Below are 10,980 nucleotides of genomic sequence, written 5' to 3' on the forward strand. Positions count from 1 at the left end.
ATCATATATATTGCAAAAATTTAAATAGTATATTATTAGCAATAGAAATCTCTGATAGTGGAATTATGACAAAATTCGTATTTTTAAGTTATAGTAAAACATTTTCACAAAAAACATGCATTATTACTGTTGGAGAAAAGTCTAAACACAGACTTTTTTAAATCTTAAATTTTATTTTCAGCTACATTTTCTGCCACCCTTTAATGGTGACAATTCCTGCAGTTTCTTACATTTTCAGTTTTGTTTGAAATTTAACTAAGTTTCAGATCTTTGGCTTCAAAGAGGGAACTAAATCCTGTTTTCTTTCCTCTCCCAAATAATTTTTTATTATCTTCTATGATCAAAAAGCTATAATTTCTGACACTTTCATGGCCTCCTTTTAAATGTTCTAACTCAAATGAAGCTTACTTGTCCCACCTCCCCTTTTTTTGTGTGTGTTTTTCCTAGACCCAATGAAATATTTTTATTTGAAATTATAGCTTTGTTTCTTTTTTTTTCTTTTTCTTTTATTTCAGCATATTATGCCACCTCCCCTTTTAACATTTATTTTCTTGTTTCTTACTCTTTCTCAGCATGGTATATGTCACTCAACATTTGTCACTAAGTAAAGGTATACCATATCCGATTTTTCATTCTAGTTTTTATTATTCTACCATTTGCATTGTTTTTATTTGGGAAGTTTTCTATTTATAAAGAATGACACATTTTCTTTCTTTAGTAGCTCTATCATATATATCTTAAATTATATTCTTATATTTGGCAAAGACTTCATAGGATAATTTTTAGCGGATCCAAGGGAATCCTTTTGTTTATTTCTATGCCATACATTTCATATTCTGTTCTTAAAATGTTAATTTGTGATTGGTAATGCAAAAAGTGTTAATACTCTGGAAAAATACTTATATTTTCACTTATAACTTCCAATGATAGCAGAGTTTATATTATATTTCAATTCTGTAAGTATATTGAATAAGGAGTGGAGAATAGTCCTTTGAATTAGACCTACATTCATTCAAGTTCCTGCCCATTCATTTACTAGCTCTATGATATATTATCTCTTTGATCCTTAGTTTCCTCATCTGAAAAATGAGAATAATAGTGATAGCTATATTACCACGTTCCAACAAGAATGAAATTAATTGATGCCTCTAAACTGCTTACTTGGCCCAGTGCCTTGCACCAAAATAGTGCTTAATGAATATTAACTATTATAATTATCATCTAGTCCACACTCTGGACTAAATACTGTGGGGAATACAAAAGCAAACAAAGTAAACCCTAATGGTATATATGAGCTGTATCTACAAATAATTCAGGTATAAGGCAGAATAAGTAAGTGCCAGAGAAAAATACAAACAAAATGGTATGGAAAGATAGAGGAAGAGAATAGTTATTATATATTTTAATTGATTAAAATTATACATATTTATGATGTACAACATGCTATTTTGAAATATATATACTTTGTGGATTGGCTAAATCAAGATAATTAACATATACATTACCTCACATATTTATTTGTGGTGAGACCACTTACAAACTACTCAGCAATTTTCAAGTATACAATACATTATTGTTAACCATAGTCACCATGTTGAAACCAATTTTAAATATATCTTGAATTTGCTGACAGATTATGGATATGAAAGGAGAAGTCAATGACTTTAACACTAAGGATTTTTTTAAGCCTCATACATAGTATTAGGTTATTAAGTATGAAATGTCCAGTTTCCTTAAGTACTAAATGTGACAGTTAATATCTCTGACATTTCACTTTGACACTTCTTTTTTACTTTTATTGTGATGGTACATCCTCAGTCTTTCAAACGTGTGTTTTGGCTTGTGATTATCTTTCAAATTTTTTTTAGAGCAATTTTTGTGAAAGCGTGGGGATAAGTCAAAAATTCGTGTTATTTTCAAATATGAGTTCTATCGTGGAATCAATGCACCACAGATGCTCAAAATATCAATAAAGTGTTTGGAAAGATGTGGTTAAAGAATGCACAGTATGTCAATGGCTCGAGAACTTCCATTCTGGTGATTTTAATCTTGAAAATGAGCCACGTGGACAACATGACACCAAGCTGGAAAAAGATGAGCTGGAAGCTGTAGCGGAAGTGAATCCATATCAACCTATGTGTGAATTAGCAGCAAGATTTGATGTTACTATTCCAACAATATTGGACCATTTGAAACAAATGGGCAAGGTAAAGAAGCTGGATAGATGGGTTCTTCATGAATTAAATGAGCGTCAGAAGAGAAATCGTCTTGAAGCTTGCCTTTCTTTGCTGTCACGACATAAAGGCAAACCATTTCTACACTGTATTGTTACATGTGATGAAAAACTGATTCTTTTTGATTATCGAAAGCATTCGGCACAATGGCTGGATATTGATGCATATTCAGTCCAAAACCAAATATTCATCCAAAAAAGCTAATGGTGTCTGTTTGGTGGTCTCGCACTGTTACAATCCGCTACAGCTTCATGAAACCTGGTCAATTGATTACAGCGGATGTCTACTGCAACCAACTGGATGAAATAATGAGGATGCTTGCAATTAAGCAGCCAAGATCGGTTAGTAGAGACAGGCCAATCCTCTTGCAAGTCAACACTCAACCACATGTTGCACAAACAACACTGCTCAAACTACAGCCTCTGGACTTGGAAACTCTCTGTCATCCACCATATTCACCAGATCTTGCACCAGCTGACTACCACTTCTTCCAGGCTTTGGACCACTTCTTGCAAGGGAAAATATTCAATTCTCAACAAGCTGCAGAAAATGCTGCGACTTCATTGCCACTTGCTCTCCGGGCTTCTTTACTGCTGGCATAAACAAGCTACCATTAAGATGGCAAAACTGTGTTGATAGTTTAGGCGCATACCTTGATTAATTGTACTGCTTCTTGTTTGAGATATAATAAACTACACTTCGATTCAAAATCAGACATTTCATATTTAATGACCTAATTTTTTTTTTTTTTTTTTGAGGCAGGGGCCCCCTCTGTTGCCCAGGCGTGCAGTGGCACAAGCCTAGCTCACAGCAACCTCAAACTCCTAGGCTCAAGCGATCCTCCTGCCTCAGCCTCCCGAGTAGCTGGGACTACAGGCATGTGCCACCATGCCCGGCTAATTTTTCTATTTTTTGTAGAAACGGGGTCTCACTCTTGCTCATTAAACCTCATATATTTTTAAATGTTTTATTAGAGAGAACTTCAAACATTCAGAAGTAGTATAATATAATGACCCTCCTTCAAGAATTACCAGGTCATGCTAATTTTATTTCATCTATACCTTCACTTCTCTCCTTCTCATGTTGAAGCAAATCCCAGATATTATAGGTATATCATTATATCAGTATGCATTTCTAAAAGAAATTGACTTTGTAAAAATACTTTTAAAATACTTTTCAAAAATCTAACAAGAATCATTTAATATCATATATCATAAAATAGCCTATCAATGTTCAAATTACCAATCATCTCATATATGTCAAATGTTTCTGTTTATTTACATGTGTTTGAATCAGGAGCGAAATAAGGGCTCTATATTATGATTAGTTGATATATCTTTTAAGTCTTTTTTAACTTATAGATTCATCCTCTTTCTTTTTTTTCTTACAGGTTTTTTTTTTGTAATTGTGGCTTAACTCTACCCTAATTTATGTCTTGGTCTAGAATGATTTTCTCAGTAGGATGTTAATTCTTTCTCCAGGTGTAATTAACCTGTTCCTGAGTCCTCTGTATTCCCTGGAAATTAGTTATTGGATCTAGAGGCTTGAGATGATTATGGTTCAAATTTTTGGCAAAACTACTTCATTATTATGGTACATTTATTCTTAGGAAGGACATAATGTTTCATTGTCTGTATTTTGTGATGCTCAATGCCTAGAGCCAATTGTTCTTTAGGAATTGCAAAATGATAACATTCTACTTCTACCATCCCTTCTACAATTATTAGCTAGAATAATTCATTAAAGAGAAACTTCCCCTTGTCTACTATTAGATTACTCAGTGGTACAGTTCATAGAGAAAAGGAAGAATAAATGCATGAGTCTTTCCCTTTAGTTACCAGTTTTCAAAATAATGAGTTGGTTTCCTGGCGTCCTTCCATGATAACCAATTAATTTTTTTCTTTTTTCTTTTTAAGTGCCAATATGAACAATGCCTAGAATATTTTAGTATCATTTTAACATATTTGCTGTATCAATCCATTGACCTTATTATCCTTAATGGATATTCAAATTACTCTATCTTTGGCCTATGGGAGGTCATTCAGGTTGGCTTCTGGATCCATTTGATATAATTCTAAATATTTGATAGCTTACTTGCTATCTGCTATGTCCAAATATTCCAGGTTCATGTCTATATTTTTTGCTCCAGACCTGGCATCAGCCATTTCTCCAATGGCTTTTCTTTTAGTAGGAAAAAGTATTTGGAGGCCATGATCTAGGGGCTAGGGTGCTCAGTGCCGTTATTTATGTTGGTGATTGTTTCTAGGCCTTTACAGCAGACAGAGCCTGGAAACTTTTTTTTAAGAAGAAATATGATTTATTTTATCACTTCCTATCCTAATTCAGGAATAAAAGGTATTTAACTTAACCTCTTCTATATTACATTGCTACTCCTTTTTCTCACTCAGCTGAGAATGATAGACTATCACATTGTATAGATGAAAAACCTGAGACTCAAAAGGTTGAATAATTTATCATTAAGTGGCACAGTCAGGATTCAAACATAGATCTGTCTGACTCCAAAGCCTTTGCTTAAAGTTGTCTTTAGAAAATTCATGTCAAGCCACAGCTCCCCTGATGCAAGACATAGCATTTTTAATATAACTACCAGGTTGAAAATTCAGTTCAACTAACATGTATTGAGCACCTATTTATATACAGAGTCCTGCTCGCCTGTGTGATACTGGTGTCCATTAACAAATCTTATTAGCTTTACATTCTAGATTTATCCAGAATTCAGCCACTTTTCTCAATACCCCTTTTACCACTACTTTGGTCTTACCCACCATCATGATGGATTGGATTATTGTAGTAGCCTCCAAACTAACTGGTCTCCTGGTTTCTGCTCTTGCCCCCTGTGGTCTATGCCCAACATATCAACTAGAATGATCCTTTAAAACCTGTGTCAAATCATGTCGCTCCTCTGCTGCAGACCCCCTAAGGATTTTCCATCTCAGAGTAAAAGCCTATAAAGCCTTTTATTGTATATTCTGGATTCTATGACCTTATTTCTAATATTCCCCTTATTTCCTCTGCATAAACCACTCTGGTATCAGTGCTGTTCCTCTAACAAGCAAGGAATGCTCTTGCCACAAGGTTTTTGCATTTACTCTTCCCTCTGCTAGGAATACTATTCCAACAGAAATCTACATGTTGAACTTCTTCACTTTCATCAGTTCTATACTCAAAAGTCACTGTCTGAGTGAACCCTTCCCTGGCTATCCTATCTAATACCCTCCTCACCTCACACATTTTATTCCCCCTGCTCTGCTTTAGGTTTTTTCCTTAGCATTTAACACTACCTAAAATACTATATATTTTACTTATTTCTCTTGCTTATTGTCTTTTACCCCGCTAGAATATAAACTCCCTGAAGTTAGGATTTTTGGGGATCGTTTTTATTTACTACTGTATCCCCATTATCCCCATTATCTAGAACAAGTACATGTTTGGTACTCAGAAATGTTTGTTGAATGAATGAGTATACTTCTAAAGTTATAGTTTTATTAATTCTCTGAAGTGCTCCATTATATTATATGCATAATTTCTTACATTATGCGTATATTCTCAACTAAAAACATAGGATGACATTCCAGTTGTCTAATGTTAGAATATTTTTTTTTCTTTTTCTTTTATTTCAGCATATTATGGGGGTACAGATGCTTAGGTTACGTATGTTGCCCTTGGTCCCCCCTCAAGTCCGTGTTTCAAATATGTCCATCCTTCGGGTGGTGCGCACTGCACTCCTTGTGTATACAAATACCCGTCAGCCCTGCTCTGCTATCTCTGTTTTTCTCATACAGTTCTTCATCCCCACCCCAGTGACTCCTGCTTGTTCTTCATAGAATACTTCCTCTCTTGGGACTATATACTCCTTTTTATTTTCTTTCCTTTTTTTTCTTCTTCTGGTTAAATAGCCACAGACCGTCCATTTGAGCTGACTCTCACTGCAAAGGGAGTCAGTGCAGCCTAGTGGAGAGCAGAGGCCTGAGCATTTGCATCTCCAGAATGTTTGTATTGACAAATGGCAGTCAGTTATTGACATTTATGTCCCTTGGTGATACTTCAATTGGCTTATCTTTGCTGGTCAAATGCCTTAATTGTTCTGGCCTTTAATTCAGTCAAAGTTGGAGCTCGAGCAGAGGGGAAAGAGAAGGAGCAAGTCTAACAGAACATCAAGCTTGAGCTGGGAGGCTGCTGGCAACGATCAGCCTGTCATAATGTTATGATTTGTTCATTTTTATACCATTTATTAGCCTTTACTTGTTGTGCCATTTGGCCTCCAGGGCAGATAAAGTGCTGTCTAATTTGGTAGGTTTGCTTCTGTCAGAGCAGCCTCGACAGGGAAGGTGTTAGCTGCAGTGACAAATAATCAATAGCTGTCGTTGTCATGAGGAACGTGAGCAGTTGGGCCTTTCATCTGGAGGATTAGAGGTCTAATTGGATTGAGAATAGGGAGGGTGGGCTGTTGGGTAACCCTGTCAGCCTTGTGAAGCTGTCAAATGTCGGCCTTATTCATGGTGAAGGGAATAAGGAACCATGTGCCTTCAGAATTGAGGAGAAAGGCATGTGAAAGCCCTTTATACAAAGGAATAGATCCTGAAGTTGACTCAGCTAACACATGCTCCCTTTTTTACTTAATTAGATATCCTTTTAGATAATAAATCCATGGAACTTTAAATGATATTTTTAAGGCTGGATGTGCAACACATATGCACATACACATACACACACGCGCACACGCACACGCTAGACAAATCCAGGTTGGTTCTTTTTGTCTTCCATGTGCTAGAAGATAAACCACTTGAATGCAGATAAAAATGAAACTTTATGAGAGAAATTACATAAAGTGTCATCTTGTTGGCAGAATTAACAAGTGACAAGCATTTTAAACACTATTATTAGAAAAAATAAGTGAGACATTAAATTAAAAGGATAGATGAGTTAATAATAAAGTGTGGATGACAGTTATTTTTTCCTATACTCATTTAGAAATGTGGTTTCTTATAAAACAAAATCTTTCATTTATTCCTGTGTGAACTAACCCAAAGAATGAAGAATTATGCATTAGCTAAATTGCTTCCTCAAAGGAATCCCCAATTTTTTCTTCCTTAGCAAACTAGAGCAAATGACAGGATTTCATTTCAGTGCTACCAGTGGTCTCATATACAATTCAATCTCAAAATCTCTTCTACGTCCCTACGTACTTATGCTATACTCCTATGTATTTATGCTATAATCCTATCATTTGGAATATGAATGGAGAAAGTATTCAGGAAAAATGAGTTATCTTGTTCTCTAATCTACAGAGCTCTAAATACCACCTCTGCAAGGCCAAGTAAATGACTTTAAATTCCATTAAATTTCATAGAAATGGAACAAATTTAATAGTAATAAATGTTAGACACAATGTTATAAACAAAATTTATGATTTTCTTTATACATACATTCTTCATCTACAAATTAAATTCAGTGCATTGCTGTCATCCAAAAGCATGTGTAATTTTTAAAAAATGTTTTTACAATGTACTAGGTACTAAGAGCATTTGTAAGCATCAACTATACCATATATTTTTATGAAATCTTTGAATAAAGGTGAGTTGACAGTAATGCCAAGCATGTGTGAATAGGCATCCCTAAGTTATGGATTATACATTCAGCCCATCTCTATAACCCCATGGTCTCTTTTCAATAGTCATTCAAAGCCCAGCCAACCAATTCGAAATGACTGCCAAAAGTACTCTAAAAGAACTGAATGAAAATACAAAGTAGACACTGGATAGATAAACCTAGTAATCTTGTTGGGCCCTTCAAGCCCTGAAGTTCATTACCATCACAAATATTTCATTAAGTTATGGCTATGTTAGTGCTGGCTTGAAAAATCTATGACTTTATTCAATTTGTATAATCCACAATGAAGATTAGCAAAATTCTCGATATTGCTGACTAAGCATTTTAGTTTTGTGGTTATCTAAAATACTTGTTTTGCTTGATAAAAGTTGGAAAAATTTAAGATTTCAAAACAACTATCTGAGATTGCAGAAATCTTCTCTTGGATTTCATGTAGTGCTTCCAGATCTATATCTATGGAAGTATAAATTGTGAGTACATTTATACTTTTTTTAATTTCAAAATATTAAGAGAGTACAAATGTTTTTGTTACATGGATACCTTGTATAATGCTCAAGTCAAGGTTTTTGGTGTGCCTTTTACCAAAATAATGTTTATTGTACCCAATAGGTAAGTTTTTATCACTCATCCCTCCCTCCCCCTTATTGATTTCCAATGTCCTCTGTATTATTTTGTGCACATTGTGTACCCATCATTTAGCTCCCACCTATTAGTGAGAACATGTGATGTTTGGTTTTCCGTTCCTGAAATACTTCACTTAGGATAATGGTCTCCAGTTCCATCCAAGTTGCTACAGAAGACATTATTTCATTCCTTTTTATGGCTGAGTAGTACTTCATGTTATCTATACCACATTTTCTTTATCCACTCGTGCATTCATGGGCACTTAGGTTGATTCCACATCTTTGCAATCGTGAATTATGCCGTGATAAACATTCAAGTGCAGGTGTTTTCTTTCTTTCTTTCTTTCCTTTCTTTTCATAAAATGACTTCTTTTCCTTTGGGTAGATACCCAGCAATTGGATTGTTGGATCAAATGGTAGGTCTACTTTTAGTCTTTGAGGAATCTCCATACTGTTTTCCATAGAGGTTGTACTAATTTGCAGTCCCACCAACAGTGTATAAGCATTCCTTTCTCTTTGCATCCACGCCAGCATCTACTGTTTTTTAGATTTTAAATAATAGCAAGGTGCTATCTCATTCTAGTTTTAATTTGCATTTCCCTGGTGATTAGTGATGGTGAGCATTTTTTCATATGTTTTTTGGCCATTTGTCTGTCTTTTTTGGAAAAACTTCTGTTCATGTCTTTTGGCCACTTTTTGAAGGGGTCGTTTGGGTTTTTTTGTTTTTGTTTACTTATAAAAAATAAAGTTATTTGTTTGAGTTCTTTGTAGATTCTGTATATTAGTCCTTTGTCAGATGTGTATAGTTTGCGAATATTTTCTCCCATTCTGTAGGTTGTCTGTTCACTCTGTCGATTATTTCCTTTGCTGTGCAGTGGCTTTTTAATTTAATTAAGTTCCATTTATTTATTTTGTAATTGCTGAATTTGCCTTTGGAGTATTAGTCATACATTCTTTGCCTAGGCTGATGTCTAGAAGAGATTTTTCCTACATTTTCTCCTAGAATTTTTATGGTTTCATGACTTACATTTAAGTCTTTTATCCGTTTTGAATTAATTTTTGTGTGTGGTGAGAGATAGGAGTCCTGTTTCATTTCTCTTCATGTGGCTATCCAATTTTTCCTACACTATTTATTAATTAAGGTTTCCTTTCCCCAGTATATGTTGTTGTCTGCCTTGTCGAAGATCAATTGGTTGTAGCTATATGGTTTTATTTCTGGGGTCTCTATTCTGTTCCATTGGTCTATGTCTCTACTTTTGTACCAGTACCATGCTGTTTTGGTTACTATAGCCTTATAGTATAATTTGAAGTTAGGTAATGTGATGCCTCCAGATTTGTTCTTTTTGCTTAGGATTGCTTGGGCTATTTGGGCTCTTTTTTGGTTCCAAATGAAGTTTAGGATTATTTTTTCTAGATCTGTGAAATATAATGTTGGTATTTTGGTAGGGAATCTGTAAATCACTTCAGGCAATACTGATATTTTAACAATGTTGATTTTGCCAATCCATGAGCAAGGGATGTTTTTCCATTTGTGTCATCTATGATTTCTTTCATCAGTGTTTTGTAGCTCTCTTTGTAGAAATCTTTCACCTCCTTGGTTAAGTATATTCGTAGGTATTTTATTTTCTTTGTAGCTAGTGGAGTACATTTATACTTAAGCAGAATTATTCACAGGAGATGGTAAATTTAATATTCTTGCAAAAGAAGTTCGAAGTTTAAATAGCTAGATTTGCATTAGAGTTTTTGGTCAAAATATGCTGTCTATGACTTACAACCAAAATCTTTGCTCTTAAGATCAGATTAGAATATCTTGTTGCTTTTTAACTTCTCATAATCCTTATTATTCACTACACAAATATTTTTCCATAAGCCACTGTGCTAAGTTATGGAAATACAACCGTGACAGGGACTATCTGACTCTCAGGGAGTTCATATTAATAGTTTAATGGGGACAGCAAATAAGATACATAGATAATAAAATAAGATATTCCTGTGTTAAATACTAGAAAAGAAATAAGCCTAGGGATATCATGGGAAAATGTAGGAGAAGTACCTAAGCCATCCCGGGGTGTTGTGGTCAGGAATGGCTTCCTTCAATAGATAGCATCTATGCTAATTGGAGAGGAGAAAAGAGGTAAGAAAGCCATCCCAAGAATACCTTGGAGTGTTCTCAAGGAGAGAAAGAATATATATAGTCATGTACCGCGTGACAATATTTTGGTCAATGATGGACCATGTATATGAAAGGTGATCCCATAAGATTATAATGGAGCTGAAAAATTCTTATTGCCTGGTGACCTCGTGTGACACAGCACATTACTCACATGATTGTGTTATGCTGATGTAAACAAACCTGCTGCACTGCCAGTTATATAAAAGTATAGGCCACACAATTAATTATGTTTAGTCATAATACTTGAAAATGATAATAAATAACTATGTTACTGGTTTATGTATTTACCATACTATACTTTTTATCATTATTTTAGAGT

The 10,980-nt window shown here is 34.6% G+C and overlaps 1 protein-coding gene across 1 annotated transcript in view; it reads left to right on the top strand.

Annotated features, from left to right (window-relative positions):
* Window positions 1-10,980, top strand: part of INVS (inversin) — a 161,632-nt gene that overhangs the window by 48,850 nt on the left and 101,802 nt on the right. The gene's annotated exons all lie outside the window — the stretch shown is intronic.

The sequence above is a fragment of the Propithecus coquereli genome, unplaced genomic scaffold, assembly GCF_000956105.1.
Source record: "Propithecus coquereli isolate 6110/MARCELLA unplaced genomic scaffold, Pcoq_1.0 Scaffold128, whole genome shotgun sequence".
Classification (NCBI taxonomy): Eukaryota; Metazoa; Chordata; class Mammalia; order Primates; family Indriidae; genus Propithecus; species Propithecus coquereli.